Source organism: Spea bombifrons, chromosome 3, assembly GCF_027358695.1.
Source record: "Spea bombifrons isolate aSpeBom1 chromosome 3, aSpeBom1.2.pri, whole genome shotgun sequence".
NCBI classification, from domain to species: domain Eukaryota; kingdom Metazoa; phylum Chordata; class Amphibia; order Anura; family Pelobatidae; genus Spea; species Spea bombifrons.
In genome coordinates, this window is record NC_071089.1 from 123136555 (window position 1) to 123151554 (window position 15000).

The following is a 15000-nucleotide window of genomic DNA, read 5'->3' on the forward strand; positions in this document are numbered from 1 at the left end:
AAGCTTTGATGATGAGCAAGAAACACATGGCAAAAAGCTCTCCCCGGACTGTGAGAAAAAATTAAAAGCCTACAACACCTGGTATTCCCAGGCGGTCTCCCATCCAGGTACTAACCAGGCCCAACCCTGCTTAGCTTCCGAGATCAGACGAGATCGGGCGCTTTCAGGGTGGTATGGCCTCAGGTGTGAAAGTTTTTTATTTTACTTCTCTTATTCTGCTGCTGCTGCTGCTGCTGCTGCTGCTGCTGCTGCTGCTGCTGCTTGTCGTCAGACAGAAAGAATTATAAGCCCTGGGACAGGACAGAGAAGGTGAGAAGGTTCAAATAAGGGTTTAAAGCTTTGATGATGAGCAAGAAACACATGGCAAAAAGCTCTCCCCGGACTGTGAGAAAAGAAAAAGCCTACAACACCTGGTATTCCCAGGCGGTCTCCCATCCAGGTACTAACCAGGCCCAACCCTGCTTAGCTTCCGAGATCAGACGAGATCGGGCGCTTTCAGGGTGGTATGGCCGCAGGTGTGAAAGTTTTTTATTTTACTTCTCTTATTCTGTTGCTGTTGCTGCTGCTGCTGCTGCTGCTGCTGCTGCTGCTGCTGCTGCTGCTGCTGCTGCTGCTGCTTGTCGTCAGACAGAAAGAATTATAAGCCCTGGGACAGGACAGAGAAGGTGAGAAGGTTCAAATAAGGGTTTAAAGCTTTGATGATGAGCAAGAAACACATGGCAAAAAGCTCTCCCCGGACTGTGAGAAAAGAAAAAGCCTACAACACCTGGTATTCCCAAGCGGTCTCCCATCCAGGTACTAACCAGGCCCAACCCTGCTTAGCTTCCGAGATCAGACGAGATCGGGCGCTTTCAGGGTGGTATGGCCGCAGGTGTGAGAGCTCTTTATTTTACTTTTCTTATTCTGTTGCTGCTGCTGCTGCTGCTGCTGCTGCTGCTGCTGCTGCTTGTCGTCAGACAGAAAGAATTATAAGCCCTGGGACAGGACAGAGAAGGTGAGAAGGTTCAAATAAGGGTTTAAAGCTTTGATGATGAGCAAGAAACACATGGCAAAAAGCTCTCCCCGGACTGTGAGAAAAAATTAAAAGCCTACAACACCTGGTATTCCCAGGCGGTCTCCCATCCAGGTACTAACCAGACCCAACCCTGCTTAGCTTCCGAGATCAGACGAGATCGGGCGCTTTCAGGGTTGTATGGCCGCAGGTGTGAAAGTTTTTTATTTTACTTCTCTTATTCTGTTGCTGCTGCTGCTGCTGCTGCTGCTGCTGCTGCTGCTGCTGCTGCTTGTCGTCAGACAAAAAGAATTATAAGCCCTGGGACAGGACAGAGAAGGTGAGAAGGTTCAAATAAGGGTTTAAAGCTTTGCTGATGAGCAAGAAACACATGGCAAAAAGCTCTCCCCGGACTGTGAGAAAAAATTAAAAGCCTACAACACCTGGTATTCCCAGGCGGTCTCCCATCCAGGTACTAACCAGGCCCAACCCTGCTTAGCTTCCGAGATCAGGCGCTTTCAGGGTGGTACGGCCGCAGGTGTGAAAGTGTTTTATTTTACTTCTCTTATTCTGTTGCTGCTGCTGCTGCTGCTGCTGCTGCTGCTGCTGCTGCTGCTGCTGCTGCTGCTGCTGCTGCTGCTGCTGCTGCTGCTGCTGCTGCTGCTGCTGCTGCTGCTGCTGCTTGTCATCAGACAAAAAGAATTATAAGCCCTGGGACAGGACAGAGAAGGTGAGAAGGTTCAAATAAGGGTTTAAAGCTTTGATGATGAGCAAGAAACACATGGCAAAAAGCTCTCCCCGGACTGTGAGAAAAAATTAAAAGCCTACAACACCTGGTATTCCCAGGCGGTCTCCCATCCAGGTACTAACCAGGCCCAACCCTGCTTAGCTTCCGAGATCAGACGAGATCGGGCGCTTTCAGGGTGGTATGGCCGCAGGTGTGAAAGTTTTTTATTTTACTTCTCTTATTCTGTTGCTGCTGCTGCTGCTGCTGCTGCTGCTGCTGCTGCTGCTGCTGCTGCTGCTGCTGCTGCTTGTCGTGAGACAGAAAGAATTATAAGCCCTGGGACAGGACAGAGAAGGTGAGAAGGTTCAAATAAGGGTTTAAAGCTTTGATGATGAGCAAGAAACACATGGCAAAAAGCTCTCCCCGGACTGTGAGAAAAGAAAAAGCCTACAACACCTGGTATTCCCAGGCGGTCTCCCATCCAGGTACTAACCAGGCCCAACCCTGCTTAGCTTCCGAGATCAGACAAGATCGGGCGCTTTCAGGGTGGTATGGCCGCAGGTGTGAAAGTTTTTTATTTTACTTCTCTTATTCTGTTGCTGCTGCTGCTGCTGCTGCTGCTGCTGCTGCTGCTGCTGCTGCTGCTGCTGCTGCTGCTGCTGCTGCTGCTGCTGCTGCTGCTTGTCGTCAGACAGAAAGAATTATAAGCCCTGGGACAGGACAGAGAAGGTGAGAAGGTTCAAATAAGGGTTTAAAGCTTTGATGATGAGCAAGAAACACATGGCAAAAAGCTCTCCCCGGACTGTGAGAAAAGAAAAAGCCTACAGCACCTGGTATTCCCAGGCGGTCTCCCATCCAGGTACTAACCAGGCCCAACCCTGCTTAGCTTCCGAGATCAGATGAGATCGAGCGCTTTCAGGGTGGTATGGCCGCAGGTGTGAAAGCTCTTTATTTTACTTTTCTTATTCTGTTGCTGCTGCTGCTGCTGCTGCTGCTGCTTGTCGTCAGACAGAAAGAATTATAAGCCCTGGGACAGGACAGAGAAGGTGAGAAGGTTCAAATAAGGGTTTAAAGCTTTGATGATGAGCAAGAAACACATGGCAAAAAGCTCTCCCCGGACTGTGAGAAAAAATTAAAAGCCTACAACACCTGGTATCCCCAGGCGGTCTCCCATCCAGGTACTAACCAGGCCCAACCCTGCTTAGCTTCCGAGATCAGACAAGATCGGGCGCTTTCAGGGTTGTATGGCCGCAGGTGTGAAAGTTTTTTATTTTACTTCTCTTATTCTGTTGCTGCTGCTGCTGCTGCTGCTGCTGCTGCTGCTGCTGCTGCTGCTGCTGCTTGTCGACAGACAAAAAGAATTATAAGCCCTGGGACAGGACAGAGAAGGTGAGAAGGTTCAAATAAGGGTTTAAAGCTTTGATGATGAGCAAGAAACACATGGCAAAAAGCTCTCCCCGGACTGTGAGAAAAAATTAAAAGCCTACAACACCTGGTATTCCCAGGCGGTCTCCCATCCAGGTACTAACCAGGCCCAACCCTGCTTAGCTTCCGAGATCAGACGAGATCTGGCGCTTTCAGGGTGGTATGGCCGCAGGTGTGAAAGTTTTTTATTTTACTTCTCTTATTCTGTTGCTGCTGCTGCTGCTGCTGCTGCTGCTGCTGCTGCTTGTCGTCAGACAAAAAGAATTATAAGCCCTGGGACAGGACAGAGAAGGTGAGAAGGTTCAAATAAGGGTTTAAAGCTTTGATGATGAGCAAGAAACACATGGCAAAAAGCTCTCCCCGGACTGTGAGAAAAAATTAAAAGCCTACAACACCTGGTATTCCCAGGCGGTCTCCCATCCAGGTACTAACCAGGCCCAACCCTGCTTAGCTTCCGAGATCAGGCGCTTTCAGGGTGGTATGGCCGCAGGTGTGAAAGTTTTTTATTTTACTTCTCTTATTCTGCTGCTGCTGCTGCTGCTGCTGCTGCTGCTGCTGCTGCTGCTGCTGCTGCTGCTGCTGCTGCTGCTGCTGCTGCTGCTGCTGCTGCTGCTGCTGCTGCTGCTGCTGCTGCTGCTGCTGCTGCTGCTGCTGCTGCTGCTGCTTGTCGTCAGACAGAAATAATTATAAGCCCTGGGACAGGACAGAGAAGGTGAGAAGGTTCAAATAAGGGTTTAAAGCTTTGATGATGAGCAAGAAACACATGGCAAAAAGCTCTCCCCGGACTGTGAGAAAAGAAAAAGCCTACAACACCTGGTATTCCCAGGCGGTCTCCCATCCAGGTACTAACCAGGCCCAACCCTGCTTAGCTTCCGAGATCAGACAAGATCAGGCGCTTTCAGGGTGGTATGGCCGCAGGTGTGAAAGTTTTTTATTTTACTTCTCTTATTCTGTTGCTGTTGCTGCTGCTGCTGCTGCTGCTGCTGCTGCTGCTGCTGCTGCTGCTGCTGCTGCTGCTGCTGCTGCTGCTGCTGCTGCTTGTCGTCAGACAGAAAGAATTATAAGCCCTGGGACAGGACAGAGAAGGTGAGAAGGTTCAAATAAGGGTTTAAAGCTTTGATGATGAGCAAGAAACACATGGCAAAAAGCTCTCCCCGGACTGTGAGAAAAGAAAAAGCCTACAACACCTGGTATTCCCAGGCGGTCTCCCATCCAGGTACTAACCAGGCCCAACCCTGCTTAGCTTCCGAGATCAGACGAGATCGGGCGCTTTCAGGGTGGTATGGCCGCAGGTGTGAAAGCTCTTTATTTTACTTTTCTTATTCTGTTGCTGCTGCTGCTGCTGCTGCTGCTGCTGCTGCTGCTGCTGCTGCTGCTTGTCGTCAGACAGAAAGAATTATAAGCCCTGGGACAGGACAGAGAAGGTGAGAAGGTTCAAATAAGGGTTTAAAGCTTTGATGATGAGCAAGAAACACATGGCAAAAAGCTCTCCCCGGACTGTGAGAAAAAATTAAAAGCCTACAACACCTGGTATTCCCAGGCGGTCTCCCATCCAGGTACTAACCAGGCCCAACCCTGCTTAGCTTCCGAGATCAGACGAGATCAGGCGCTTTCAGGGTGATATGGCCGCAGGTGTGAAAGTTTTTTATTTTACTTCTCTTATTCTGTTGCTGCTGCTGCTGCTGCTGCTGCTGCTGCTGCTGCTGCTGCTGCTGCTGCTTGTCGTCAGACAAAAAGAATTATAAGCCCTGGGACAGGACAGAGAAGGTGAGAAGGTTCAAATAAGGGTTTAAGGCTTTGATGATGAGCAAGAAACACATGGCAAAAAGCTCTCCCCGGACTGTGAGAAAAAATTAAAAGCCTACAACACCTGGTATTCCCAGGCGGTCTCCCATCCAGGTACTAACCAGGCCCAACCCTGCTTAGCTTCCGAGATCAGACGAGATCGGGCGCTTTCAGGGTGGTATGGCCGCAGGTGTGAAAGTTTTTTATTTTACTTCTCTTATTCTGTTGCTGCTGCTGCTGCTGCTGCTGCTGCTGCTGCTGCTGCTGCTGCTGCTGCTGCTGCTGCTGCTGCTGCTGCTTGTCGTCAGACAAAAAGAATTATAAGCCCTGGGACAGGACAGAGAAGGTGAGAAGGTTCAAATAAGGGTTTAAAGCTTTGATGATGAGCAAGAAACACATGGCAAAAAGCTCTCCCCGGACTGTGAGAAAAAATTAAAAGCCTACAACACCTGGTATTCCCAGGCGGTCTCCCATCCAGGTACTAACCAGGCCCAACCCCGCTTAGCTTCCGAGATCAGACGAGACCGGGCGCTTTCAGGGTGGTATGGCCGCAGGTGTGAAAGTTCTTTATTTTACTTCTCTTATTCTGTTGCTGCTGCTGCTGCTGCTGCTGCTGCTGCTGCTGCTGCTGCTGCTGCTGCTTGTCGTCAGACAGAAAGAATTATAAGCCCTGGGACAGGACAGAGAAGGTGAGAAGGTTCAAATAAGGGTTTAAAGCTTTGATGATGAGCAAGAAACACATGGCAAAAAGCTCTCCCCGGACTGTGAGAAAAAATTAAAAGCCTACAACACCTGGTATTCCCAGGCGGTCTCCCATCCAGGTACTAACCAGGCCCAACCCTGCTTAGCTTCCAAGATCAGACGAGATCGGGCGCTTTCAGGGTGGTATGGCCGCAGGTGTGAAAGTTTTTTATTTTACTTCTCTTATTCTGTTGCTGCTGCTGCTGCTGCTGCTGCTGCTGCTGCTGCTGCTGCTGCTGCTGCTGCTGCTGCTGCTGCTGCTGCTGCTGCTGCTGCTGCTTGTCGTCAGACAAAAAGAATTATAAGCCCTGGGACAGGACAGAGAAGGTGAGAAGGTTCAAATAAGGGTTTAAAGCTTTGATGATGAGCAAGAAACACATGGCAAAAAGCTCTCCCCGGACTGTGAGAAAAAATTAAAAACCTACAACACCTGGTATTCCCAGGCGGTCTCCCATCCAGGTACTAACCAGGCCCAACCCTGCTTAGCTTCCGAGATCAGACGAGATCGGGCGCTTTCAGGGTGGTATGGCCGCAGGTGTGAAAGTTCTTTATTTTACTTCTCTTATTCTGTTGCTGCTGCTGCTGCTGCTGCTGCTGCTGCTGCTGCTGCTGCTGCTGCTGCTGCTGCTTGTCGTCAGACAGAAAGAATTATAAGCCCTGGGACAGGACAGAGAAGGTGAGAAGGTTCAAATAAGGGTTTAAAGCTTTGATGATGAGCAAGAAACACATGGCAAAAAGCTCTCCCCGGACTGTGAGAAAAAATTAAAAGCCTACAACACCTGGTATTCCCAGGCGGTCTCCCATCCAGGTACTAGCCAGGCCCAACCCTGCTTAGCTTCCAAGATCAGACGAGATCGGGCGCTTTCAGGGTGGTATGGCCGCAGGTGTGAAAGTTTTTTATTTTACTTCTCTTATTCTGTTGCTGCTGCTGCTGCTGCTGCTGCTGCTGCTGCTGCTGCTGCTGCTGCTGCTGCTGCTGCTGCTGCTGCTTGTCGTCAGACAAAAAGAATTATAAGCCCTGGGACAGGACAGAGAAGGTGAGAAGGTTCAAATAAGGGTTTAAAGCTTTGATGATGAGCAAGAAACACATGGCAAAAAGCTCTCCCCGGACTGTGAGAAAAAATTAAAAGCCTACAACACCTGGTATTCCCAGGCGGTCTCCCATCCAGGTACTAACCAGGCCCAACCCTGCTTAGCTTCCGAGATCAGACGAGATCGGGCGCTTTCAGGGTGGTATGGCCGCAGGTTTGAAAGTTCTTTATTTTACTTCTCTTATTCTGTTGCTGCTGCTGCTGCTGCTGCTGCTGCTGCTGCTGCTGCTGCTGCTGCTTGTCGTCAGACAGAAAGAATTATAAGCCCTGGGACAGGACAGAGAAGGTGAGAAGGTTCAAATAAGGGTTTAAAGCTTTGATGATGAGCAAGAAACACATGGCAAAAAGCTCTCCCCGGACTGTGAGAAAAAATTAAAAGCCTACAACACCTGGTATTCCCAGGCGGTCTCCCATCCAGGTACTAACCAGGCCCAACCCTGCTTAGCTTCCAAGATCAGACGAGATCGGGCGCTTTCAGGGTGGTATGGCCGCAGGTGTGAAAGTTTTTTATTTTACTTCTCTTATTCTGTTGCTGCTGCTGCTGCTGCTGCTGCTGCTGCTGCTGCTGCTGCTGCTGCTGCTGCTGCTGCTGCTGCTGCTTGTCGTCAGACAAAAAGAATTATAAGCCCTGGGACAGGACAGAGAAGGTGAGAAGGTTCAAATAAGGGTTTAAAGCTTTGATGATGAGCAAGAAACACATGGCAAAAAGCTCTCCCCGGACTGTGAGAAAAAATTAAAAGCCTACAACACCTGGTATTCCCAGGCGGTCTCCCATCCAGGTACTAACCAGGCCCAACCCTGCTTAGCTTCCGAGATCCGACGAGATCGGGCGCTTTCAGGGTGGTATGGCCGCAGGTGTGAAAGTTCTTTATTTTACTTCTCTTATTCTGTTGCTGCTGCTGCTGCTGCTGCTGCTGCTGCTGCTGCTGCTGCTGCTGCTGCTGCTGCTGCTGCTGCTGCTGCTGCTGCTTGTCGTCAGACAGAAAGAATTATAAGCCCTGGGACAGGACAGAGAAGGTGAGAAGGTTCAAATAAGGGTTTAAAGCTTTGATGATGAGCAAGAAACACATGGCAAAAAGCTCTCCCCGGACTGTGAGAAAAAATTAAAAGCCTGCAACACCTGGTATTCCCAGGCGGTCTCCCATCCAGGTACTAGCCAGGCCCAACCCTGCTTAGCTTCCAAGATCAGACGAGATCGGGCGCTTTCAGGGTGGTATGGCCGCAGGTGTGAAAGTTTTTTATTTTACTTCTCTTATTCTGTTGCTGCTGCTGCTGCTGCTGCTGCTGCTGCTGCTGCTGCTGCTTGTCGTCAGACAAAAAGAATTATAAGCCCTGGGACAGGACAGAGAAGGTGAGAAGGTTCAAATAAGGGTTTAAAGCTTTGATGATGAGCAAGAAACACATGGCAAAAAGCTCTCCCCGGACTGTGAGAAAAAATTAAAAGCCTACAACACCTGGTATTCCCAGGCGGTCTCCCATCCAGGTACTAACCAGGCCCAACCCTGCTTAGCTTCCGAGATCAGACGAGATCGGGCGCTTTCAGGGTGGTATGGCCGCAGGTGTGAAAGTTATTTATTTTACTTCTCTTATTCTGTTGCTGCTGCTGCTGCTGCTGCTGCTGCTGCTGCTGCTGCTGCTGCTGCTGCTGCTGCTGCTGCTGCTTGTCGTCAGACAAAAAGAATTATAAGCCCTGGGACAGGACAGAGAAGGTGAGAAGGTTCAAATAAGGGTTTAAAGCTTTGATGATGAGCAAGAAACACATGGCAAAAAGCTCTCCCCGGACTGTGAGAAAAAATTAAAAGCCTACAACACCTGGTATTCCCAGGCGGTCTCCCATCCAGGTACTAACCAGGCCCAACCCTGCTTAGCTTCCGAGATCAGACGAGATCGGGCGCTTTCAGGGTGGTATGGCCGCAGGTGTGAAAGTTATTTATTTTACTTCTCTTATTCTGTTGCTGCTGCTGCTGCTGCTGCTGCTGCTGCTGCTGCTGCTGCTGCTGCTGCTGCTGCTGCTTGTCGTCAGACAGAAAGAATTATAAGCCCTGGGACAGGACAGAGAAGGTGAGAAGGTTCAAATAAGGGTTTAAAGCTTTGATGATGAGCAAGAAACACATGGCAAAAAGCTCTCCCCGGACTGTGAGAAAAAATTAAAAGCCTACAACACCTGGTATTCCCAGGCGGTCTCCCATCCAGGTACTAACCAGGCCCAACCCTGCTTAGCTTCCAAGATCAGACGAGATCGGGCGCTTTCAGGGTGGTATGGCCGCAGGTGTGAAATTTTTTTATTTTACTTCTCTTATTCTGCTGCTGCTGCTGCTGCTGCTGCTGCTGCTGCTGCTGCTGCTGCTGCTGCTGCTGCTGCTGCTGCTGCTGCTGCTGCTTGTCGTCAGACAAAAAGAATTATAAGCCCTGGGACAGGACAGAGAAGGTGAGAAGGTTCAAATAAGGGTTTAAAGCTTTGATGATGAGCAAGAAACACATGGCAAAAAGCTCTCCCCGGACTGTGAGAAAAAATTAAAAGCCTACAACACCTGGTATTCCCAGGCGGTCCCCCATCCAGGTACTAACCAGGCCCAACCCTGCTTAGCTTCCGAGATCAGACGAGATCGGGCGCTTTCAGGGTGGTATGGCCGCAGGTGTGAAAGTTCTTTATTTTACTTCTCTTATTCTGTTGCTGCTGCTGCTGCTGCTGCTGCTGCTGCTGCTGCTGCTGCTGCTGCTGCTTGTCGTCAGACAGAAAGAATTATAAGCCCTGGGACAGGACAGAGAAGGTGAGAAGGTTCAAATAAGGGTTTAAAGCTTTGATGATGAGCAAGAAACACATGGCAAAAAGCTCTCCCCGGACTGTGAGAAAAAATTAAAAGCCTACAACACCTGGTATTCCCAGGCGGTCTCCCATCCAGGTACTAACCAGGCCCAACCCTGCTTAGCTTCCAAGATCAGACGAGATCGGGCGCTTTCAGGGTGGTATGGCCGCAGGTGTGAAAGTTTTTTATTTTACTTCTCTTATTCTGTTGCTGCTGCTGCTGCTGCTGCTGCTGCTGCTGCTGCTGCTGCTGCTGCTGCTTGTCATCAGACAAAAAGAATTATAAGCCCTGGGACAGGACAGAGAAGGTGAGAAGGTTCAAATAAGGGTTTAAAGCTTTGATGATGAGCAAGAAACACATGGCAAAAAGCTCTCCCCGGACTGTGAGAAAAAATTAAAAGCCTACAACACCTGGTATTCCCAGGCGGTCTCCCATCCAGGTACTAACCAGGCCCAACCCTGCTTAGCTTCCGAGATCAGGCGCTTTCAGGGTGGTATGGCCGCAGGTGTGAAAGTTCTTTAGTTTACTTCTCTTATTCTGTTGCTGCTGCTGCTGTTGCTGCTGCTGCTGTTGCTGCTGCTGCTGTTGCTGCTGCTGCTGTTGCTGCTGCTGCTGTTGCTGCTGCTGCTGTTGCTGCTGCTGCTGTTGCTGCTGCTGCTGTTGCTGCTGCTGCTGTTGCTGCTGCTGCTGTTGCTGCTGCTGCTGTTGCTGCTGCTGCTGCTGCTGCTTGTCGTCAGACAGAAAGAATTATAAGCCCTGGGACAGGACAGAGAAGGTGAGAAGGTTCAAATAAGGGTTTAAAGCTTTGATGATGAGCAAGAAACACATGGCAAAAAGCTCTCCCCGGACTGTGAGAAAAAATTAAAAGCCTACAACACCTGGTATTCCCAGGCGGTCTCCCATCCAGGTACTAACCAGGCCCAACCCTGCTTAGCTTCCGAGATCAGGCGCTTTCAGGGTGGTATGGCCGCAGGTGTGAAAGTGTTTTATTTTACTTCTCTTATTCTGTTGCTGCTGCTGCTGCTTGTCATCAGACAGAAATAATTATAAGCCCTGGGACAGGACAGAGAAGGTGAGAAGGTTCAAATAAGGGTTTAAAGCTTTGATGATGAGCAAGAAACACATGGCAAAAAGCTCTCCCCGGACTGTGAGAAAAGAAAAAGCCTACAACACCTGGTATTCCCAGGCGGTCTCCCATCCAGGTACTAACCAGGCCCAACCCTGCTTAGCTTCCGAGATCAGGCGCTTTCAGGGTGGTATGGCCGCAGGTGTGAAAGCTCTTTATTTTACTTCTCTTATTCTGTTGCTGCTGCTGCCGCTGCTGCTGCTGCCGCTGCTGCTGCTGCTGCTGCTGCTGCTGCTGCTGCTGCTGCTGCTGCTGCTGCTTGTCGTCAGACAGAAAGAATTATAAGCCCTGGGACAGGACAGAGAAGGTGAGAAGGTTCAAATAAGGGTTTAAAGCTTTGATGATGAGCAAGAAACACATGGCAAAAAGCTCTCCCCGGACTGTGAGAAAAAATTAAAAGCCTACAACACCTGGTATTCCCAGGCGGTCTCCCATCCAGGTACTAACCAGGCCCAACCCTGCTTAGCTTCCGAGATCAGACGAGATCGGGCGCTTTCAGGGTTGTATGGCCGCAGGTGTGAAAGCTTTTTATTTTACTTCTCTTATTCTGTTGCTGCTGCTGCTGCTGCTGCTGCTGCTGCTGCTGCTGCTGCTGCTGCTGCTGCTGCTGCTGCTGCTGCTGCTGCTTGTCGTCAGACAAAAAGAATTATAAGCCCTGGGACAGGACAGAGAAGGTGAGAAGGCTCAAATAAGGGTTTAAAGCTTTGCTGATGAGCAAGAAACACATGGCAAAAAGCTCTCCCCGGACTGTGAGAAAAAATTAAAAGCCTACAACACCTGGTATTCCCAGGCGGTCTCCCATCCAGGTACTAACCAGGCCCAACCCTGCTTAGCTTCCGAGATCAGACGAGATCGGGCGCTTTCAGGGTGGTACGGCCGCAGGTGTGAAAGTGTTTTATTTTACTTCTCTTATTCTGTTGCTGCTGCTGCTGCTGCTGCTGCTGCTGCTGCTGCTGCTGCTTGTCGTCAGACAAAAAGAATTATAAGCCCTGGGACAGGACAGAGAAGGTGAGAAGGTTCAAATAAGGGTTTAAAGCTTTGATGATGAGCAAGAAACACATGGCAAAAAGCTCTCCCCGGACTGTGAGAAAAAATTAAAAGCCTACAACACCTGGTATTCCCAGGCGGTCTCCCATCCAGGTACTAACCAGGCCCAACCCTGCTTAGCTTCCGAGATCAGGCGCTTTCAGGGTGGTATGGCCGCAGGTGTGAAAGTTCTTTAGTTTACTTCTCTTATTCTGTTGCTGCTGCTGCTGCTGCTGCTGCTGCTGCTGCTGCTGCTGCTGCTGCTGCTGCTGCTGCTGCTGCTGCTGCTGCTGCTGCTGCTGCTGCTGCTGCTGCTGCTGCTGCTGCTGCTGCTGCTGCTGCTGCTGCTTGTCGTCAGACAGAAAGAATTATAAGCCCTGGGACAGGACAGAGAAGGTGAGAAGGTTCAAATAAGGGTTTAAAGCTTTGATGATGAGCAAGAAACACATGGCAAAAAGCTCTCCCCGGACTGTGAGAAAAAATTAAAAGCCTACAACACCTGGTATTCCCAGGCGGTCTCCCATCCAGGTACTAACCAGGCCCAACCCTGCTTAGCTTCCGAGATCAGGAGCTTTCAGGGTGGTATGGCCGCAGGTGTGAAAGTGTTTTATTTTACTTCTCTTATTCTGTTGCTGCTGCTGCTGCTTGTCATCAGACAGAAATAATTATAAGCCCTGGGACAGGACAGAGAAGGTGAGAAGGTTCAAATAAGGGTTTAAAGCTTTGATGATGAGCAAGAAACACATGGCAAAAAGCTCTCCCCGGACTGTGAGAAAAGAAAAAGCCTACAACACCTGGTATTCCCAGGCGGTCTCCCATCCAGGTACTAACCAGGCCCAACCCTGCTTAGCTTCCGAGATCAGGCGCTTTCAGGGTGGTATGGCCGCAGGTGTGAAAGCTCTTTATTTTACTTCTCTTATTCTGTTGCTGCTGCTGCTGCTGCTGCTGCTGCTGCTGCTGCTGCTGCTGCTGCTGCTGCTGCTGCTGCTGCTGCTGCTGCTGCTGCTGCTGCTGCTGCTTGTCGTCAGACAGAAAGAATTATAAGCCCTGGGACAGGACAGAGAAGGTGAGAAGGTTCAAATAAGGGTTTAAAGCTTTGATGATGAGCAAGAAACACATGGCAAAAAGCTCTCCCCGGACTGTGAGAAAAAATTAAAAGCCTACAACACCTGGTATTCCCAGGCGGTCTCCCATCCAGGTACTAACCAGGCCCAACCCTGCTTAGCTTCCGAGATCAGACGAGATCGGGCGCTTTCAGGGTTGTATGGCCGCAGGTGTGAAAGTTTTTTATTTTACTTCTCTTATTCTGTTGCTGCTGCTGCTGCTGCTGCTGCTGCTGCTGCTGCTGCTGCTGCTGCTGCTGCTGCTGCTGCTGCTTGTCGTCAGACAAAAAGAATTATAAGCCCTGGGACAGGACAGAGAAGGTGAGAAGGTTCAAATAAGGGTTTAAAGCTTTGATGATGAGCAAGAAACACATGGCAAAAAGCTCTCCCCGGACTGTGAGAAAAAATTAAAAGCCTACAACACCTGGTATTCCCAGGCGGTCCCCCATCCAGGTACTAACCAGGCCCAACCCTGCTTAGCTTCCGAGATCAGACGAGATCGGGCGCTTTCAGGGTGGTATGGCCGCAGGTGTGAAAGTTCTTTATTTTACTTCTCTTATTCTGTTGCTGCTGCTGCTGCTGCTGCTGCTGCTGCTGCTGCTGCTGCTTGTCGTCAGACAGAAAGAATTATAAGCCCTGGGACAGGACAGAGAAGGTGAGAAGGTTCAAATAAGGGTTTAAAGCTTTGATGATGAGCAAGAAACACATGGCAAAAAGCTCTCCCCGGACTGTGAGAAAAAATTAAAAGCCTACAACACCTGGTATTCCCAGGCGGTCTCCCATCCAGGTACTAGCCAGGCCCAACCCTGCTTAGCTTCCAAGATCAGGCGCTTTCAGGGTGGTATGGCCGCAGGTGTGAAAGTTCTTTATTTTACTTCTCTTATTCTGTTGCTGCTGCTGCTGCTGCTGCTGCTGCTGCTGCTGCTGCTGCTGCTGCTGCTGCTGCTGCTGCTGCTGCTGCTGCTGCTGCTGCTGCTGCTGCTGCTGCTGCTGCTGCTGCTGCTGCTGCTGCTGCTGCTGCTGCTGCTGCTGCTTGTCGTCAGACAGAAAGAATTATAAGCCCTGGGACAGGACAGAGAAGGTGAGAAGGTTCAAATAAGGGTTTAAAGCTTTGATGATGAGCAAGAAACACATGGCAAAAAGCTCTCCCCGGACTGTGAGAAAAAATTAAAAGCCTACAACACCTGGTATTCCCAGGCGGTCTCCCATCCAGGTACTAACCAGGCCCAACCCTGCTTAGCTTCCAAGATCAGACGAGATCAGGCGCTTTCAGGGTGGTATGGCCGCAGGTGTGAAAGTTTTTTATTTTACTTCTCTTATTCTGTTGCTGCTGCTGCTGCTGCTGCTGCTGCTGCTGCTGCTGCTGCTGCTGCTGCTTGTCGTCAGACAAAAAGAATTATAAGCCCTGGGACAGGACAGAGAAGGTGAGAAGGTTCAAATAAGGGTTTAAAGCTTTGATGATGAGCAAGAAACACATGGCAAAAAGCTCTCCCCGGACTGTGAGAAAAAATTAAAAGCCTACAACACCTGGTATTCCCAGGCGGTCTCCCATCCAGGTACTAACCAGGCCCAACCCTGCTTAGCTTCCGAGATCAGGCGCTTTCAGGGTGGTATGGCCGCAGGTGTGAAAGTTCTTTAGTTTACTTCTCTTATTCTGTTGCTGCTGCTGCTGTTGCTGCTGCTGCTGTTGCTGCTGCTGCTGCTGCTGCTGCTGCTGCTGCTGCTGCTTGTCGTCAGACAGAAAGAATTATAAGCCCTGGGACAGGACAGAGAAGGTGAGAAGGTTCAAATAAGGGTTTAAAGCTTTGATGATGAGCAAGAAACACATGGCAAAAAGCTCTCCCCGGACTGTGAGAAAAAATTAAAAGCCTACAACACCTGGTATTCCCAGGCGGTCTCCCATCCAGGTACTAACCAGGCCCAACCCTGCTTAGCTTCCGAGATCAGGCGCTTTCAGGGTGGTATGGCCGCAGGTGTGAAAGTGTTTTATTTTACTTCTCTTATTCTGTTGCTGCTGCTGCTGCTTGTCATCAGACAGAAATAATTATAAGCCCTGGGACAGGACAGAGAAGGTGAGAAGGTTCAAATAAGGGTTTAAAGCTTTGATGATGAGCAAGAAACACATGGCAAAAAGCTCTCCCCGGACTGTGAGAAAAGAAAAAGCCTACAACACCTGGT

General features: G+C 49.9%; 31 non-coding genes and 12 pseudogenes across 31 annotated transcripts; all 43 read right to left on the minus strand.

Moving 5' to 3' along the window:
• Positions 1–66: 66 nt before the first annotated feature.
• On the minus strand, positions 67–185 carry LOC128485920 (5S ribosomal RNA). Its single transcript, XR_008352247.1, has one exon. It is a non-coding gene; the product is annotated as a 5S ribosomal RNA (ribosomal RNA).
• A 213-nt stretch (positions 186–398) lies between these two features.
• Positions 399–517, minus strand: LOC128486488 (5S ribosomal RNA). Its single transcript, XR_008352783.1, has one exon. It is a non-coding gene; the product is annotated as a 5S ribosomal RNA (ribosomal RNA).
• Positions 518–754: 237 nt separating this feature from the next.
• Positions 755–873, minus strand: LOC128484842 (5S ribosomal RNA). Its single transcript, XR_008351207.1, has one exon. It is a non-coding gene; the product is annotated as a 5S ribosomal RNA (ribosomal RNA).
• A 212-nt stretch (positions 874–1085) lies between these two features.
• LOC128486589 (5S ribosomal RNA) lies at positions 1086–1204 on the minus strand. Its single transcript, XR_008352878.1, has one exon. It is a non-coding gene; the product is annotated as a 5S ribosomal RNA (ribosomal RNA).
• A 218-nt stretch (positions 1205–1422) lies between these two features.
• Positions 1423–1531, minus strand: LOC128487482 (uncharacterized; annotated as a pseudogene).
• Positions 1532–1812: 281 nt separating this feature from the next.
• Positions 1813–1931, minus strand: LOC128486500 (5S ribosomal RNA). Its single transcript, XR_008352794.1, has one exon. It is a non-coding gene; the product is annotated as a 5S ribosomal RNA (ribosomal RNA).
• Positions 1932–2162: 231 nt separating this feature from the next.
• Positions 2163–2281, minus strand: LOC128485625 (5S ribosomal RNA). The gene has a single exon (XR_008351955.1). It is a non-coding gene; the product is annotated as a 5S ribosomal RNA (ribosomal RNA).
• Positions 2282–2536: 255 nt separating this feature from the next.
• LOC128486764 (5S ribosomal RNA) lies at positions 2537–2655 on the minus strand. Its single transcript, XR_008353044.1, has one exon. It is a non-coding gene; the product is annotated as a 5S ribosomal RNA (ribosomal RNA).
• Positions 2656–2855: 200 nt separating this feature from the next.
• On the minus strand, positions 2856–2974 carry LOC128486910 (5S ribosomal RNA). Its single transcript, XR_008353181.1, has one exon. It is a non-coding gene; the product is annotated as a 5S ribosomal RNA (ribosomal RNA).
• Positions 2975–3198: 224 nt separating this feature from the next.
• LOC128485684 (5S ribosomal RNA) lies at positions 3199–3317 on the minus strand. Its single transcript, XR_008352012.1, has one exon. It is a non-coding gene; the product is annotated as a 5S ribosomal RNA (ribosomal RNA).
• A 209-nt stretch (positions 3318–3526) lies between these two features.
• Positions 3527–3635, minus strand: LOC128487156 (uncharacterized; annotated as a pseudogene).
• A 309-nt stretch (positions 3636–3944) lies between these two features.
• LOC128486232 (5S ribosomal RNA) lies at positions 3945–4063 on the minus strand. The gene has a single exon (XR_008352541.1). It is a non-coding gene; the product is annotated as a 5S ribosomal RNA (ribosomal RNA).
• A 255-nt stretch (positions 4064–4318) lies between these two features.
• Positions 4319–4437, minus strand: LOC128486512 (5S ribosomal RNA). The gene has a single exon (XR_008352805.1). It is a non-coding gene; the product is annotated as a 5S ribosomal RNA (ribosomal RNA).
• A 221-nt stretch (positions 4438–4658) lies between these two features.
• LOC128485911 (5S ribosomal RNA) lies at positions 4659–4777 on the minus strand. Its single transcript, XR_008352238.1, has one exon. It is a non-coding gene; the product is annotated as a 5S ribosomal RNA (ribosomal RNA).
• A 224-nt stretch (positions 4778–5001) lies between these two features.
• On the minus strand, positions 5002–5120 carry LOC128486523 (5S ribosomal RNA). Its single transcript, XR_008352816.1, has one exon. It is a non-coding gene; the product is annotated as a 5S ribosomal RNA (ribosomal RNA).
• Positions 5121–5365: 245 nt separating this feature from the next.
• Positions 5366–5484, minus strand: LOC128485636 (5S ribosomal RNA). Its single transcript, XR_008351966.1, has one exon. It is a non-coding gene; the product is annotated as a 5S ribosomal RNA (ribosomal RNA).
• Positions 5485–5708: 224 nt separating this feature from the next.
• On the minus strand, positions 5709–5827 carry LOC128485420 (5S ribosomal RNA). The gene has a single exon (XR_008351756.1). It is a non-coding gene; the product is annotated as a 5S ribosomal RNA (ribosomal RNA).
• A 260-nt stretch (positions 5828–6087) lies between these two features.
• Positions 6088–6206, minus strand: LOC128485134 (5S ribosomal RNA). Its single transcript, XR_008351484.1, has one exon. It is a non-coding gene; the product is annotated as a 5S ribosomal RNA (ribosomal RNA).
• Positions 6207–6436: 230 nt separating this feature from the next.
• Positions 6437–6555, minus strand: LOC128485658 (5S ribosomal RNA). The gene has a single exon (XR_008351986.1). It is a non-coding gene; the product is annotated as a 5S ribosomal RNA (ribosomal RNA).
• Positions 6556–6797: 242 nt separating this feature from the next.
• Positions 6798–6916, minus strand: LOC128486536 (5S ribosomal RNA). The gene has a single exon (XR_008352828.1). It is a non-coding gene; the product is annotated as a 5S ribosomal RNA (ribosomal RNA).
• Positions 6917–7137: 221 nt separating this feature from the next.
• LOC128485421 (5S ribosomal RNA) lies at positions 7138–7256 on the minus strand. The gene has a single exon (XR_008351757.1). It is a non-coding gene; the product is annotated as a 5S ribosomal RNA (ribosomal RNA).
• Positions 7257–7498: 242 nt separating this feature from the next.
• Positions 7499–7617, minus strand: LOC128484907 (5S ribosomal RNA). Its single transcript, XR_008351268.1, has one exon. It is a non-coding gene; the product is annotated as a 5S ribosomal RNA (ribosomal RNA).
• A 251-nt stretch (positions 7618–7868) lies between these two features.
• Positions 7869–7987, minus strand: LOC128484869 (5S ribosomal RNA). The gene has a single exon (XR_008351233.1). It is a non-coding gene; the product is annotated as a 5S ribosomal RNA (ribosomal RNA).
• Positions 7988–8202: 215 nt separating this feature from the next.
• On the minus strand, positions 8203–8321 carry LOC128486547 (5S ribosomal RNA). The gene has a single exon (XR_008352839.1). It is a non-coding gene; the product is annotated as a 5S ribosomal RNA (ribosomal RNA).
• Positions 8322–8560: 239 nt separating this feature from the next.
• LOC128486559 (5S ribosomal RNA) lies at positions 8561–8679 on the minus strand. The gene has a single exon (XR_008352850.1). It is a non-coding gene; the product is annotated as a 5S ribosomal RNA (ribosomal RNA).
• Positions 8680–8912: 233 nt separating this feature from the next.
• On the minus strand, positions 8913–9031 carry LOC128485422 (5S ribosomal RNA). The gene has a single exon (XR_008351758.1). It is a non-coding gene; the product is annotated as a 5S ribosomal RNA (ribosomal RNA).
• Positions 9032–9279: 248 nt separating this feature from the next.
• Positions 9280–9398, minus strand: LOC128488463 (5S ribosomal RNA). Its single transcript, XR_008353876.1, has one exon. It is a non-coding gene; the product is annotated as a 5S ribosomal RNA (ribosomal RNA).
• A 224-nt stretch (positions 9399–9622) lies between these two features.
• Positions 9623–9741, minus strand: LOC128485424 (5S ribosomal RNA). Its single transcript, XR_008351760.1, has one exon. It is a non-coding gene; the product is annotated as a 5S ribosomal RNA (ribosomal RNA).
• Positions 9742–9965: 224 nt separating this feature from the next.
• LOC128487157 (uncharacterized) lies at positions 9966–10074 on the minus strand (annotated as a pseudogene).
• A 359-nt stretch (positions 10075–10433) lies between these two features.
• Positions 10434–10542, minus strand: LOC128487158 (uncharacterized; annotated as a pseudogene).
• Positions 10543–10728: 186 nt separating this feature from the next.
• Positions 10729–10837, minus strand: LOC128487160 (uncharacterized; annotated as a pseudogene).
• Positions 10838–11091: 254 nt separating this feature from the next.
• Positions 11092–11210, minus strand: LOC128485975 (5S ribosomal RNA). The gene has a single exon (XR_008352298.1). It is a non-coding gene; the product is annotated as a 5S ribosomal RNA (ribosomal RNA).
• A 248-nt stretch (positions 11211–11458) lies between these two features.
• On the minus strand, positions 11459–11577 carry LOC128485098 (5S ribosomal RNA). Its single transcript, XR_008351450.1, has one exon. It is a non-coding gene; the product is annotated as a 5S ribosomal RNA (ribosomal RNA).
• Positions 11578–11792: 215 nt separating this feature from the next.
• Positions 11793–11901, minus strand: LOC128487161 (uncharacterized; annotated as a pseudogene).
• Positions 11902–12206: 305 nt separating this feature from the next.
• Positions 12207–12315, minus strand: LOC128487330 (uncharacterized; annotated as a pseudogene).
• Positions 12316–12501: 186 nt separating this feature from the next.
• Positions 12502–12610, minus strand: LOC128487162 (uncharacterized; annotated as a pseudogene).
• Positions 12611–12876: 266 nt separating this feature from the next.
• Positions 12877–12995, minus strand: LOC128485976 (5S ribosomal RNA). The gene has a single exon (XR_008352299.1). It is a non-coding gene; the product is annotated as a 5S ribosomal RNA (ribosomal RNA).
• Positions 12996–13234: 239 nt separating this feature from the next.
• On the minus strand, positions 13235–13353 carry LOC128488464 (5S ribosomal RNA). The gene has a single exon (XR_008353877.1). It is a non-coding gene; the product is annotated as a 5S ribosomal RNA (ribosomal RNA).
• Positions 13354–13568: 215 nt separating this feature from the next.
• Positions 13569–13677, minus strand: LOC128487596 (uncharacterized; annotated as a pseudogene).
• A 317-nt stretch (positions 13678–13994) lies between these two features.
• LOC128486078 (5S ribosomal RNA) lies at positions 13995–14113 on the minus strand. Its single transcript, XR_008352396.1, has one exon. It is a non-coding gene; the product is annotated as a 5S ribosomal RNA (ribosomal RNA).
• Positions 14114–14337: 224 nt separating this feature from the next.
• LOC128487163 (uncharacterized) lies at positions 14338–14446 on the minus strand (annotated as a pseudogene).
• A 242-nt stretch (positions 14447–14688) lies between these two features.
• On the minus strand, positions 14689–14797 carry LOC128487164 (uncharacterized; annotated as a pseudogene).
• A 186-nt stretch (positions 14798–14983) lies between these two features.
• LOC128487165 (uncharacterized) overlaps positions 14984–15000 on the minus strand; it is a 109-nt pseudogene continuing 92 nt past the window's right edge.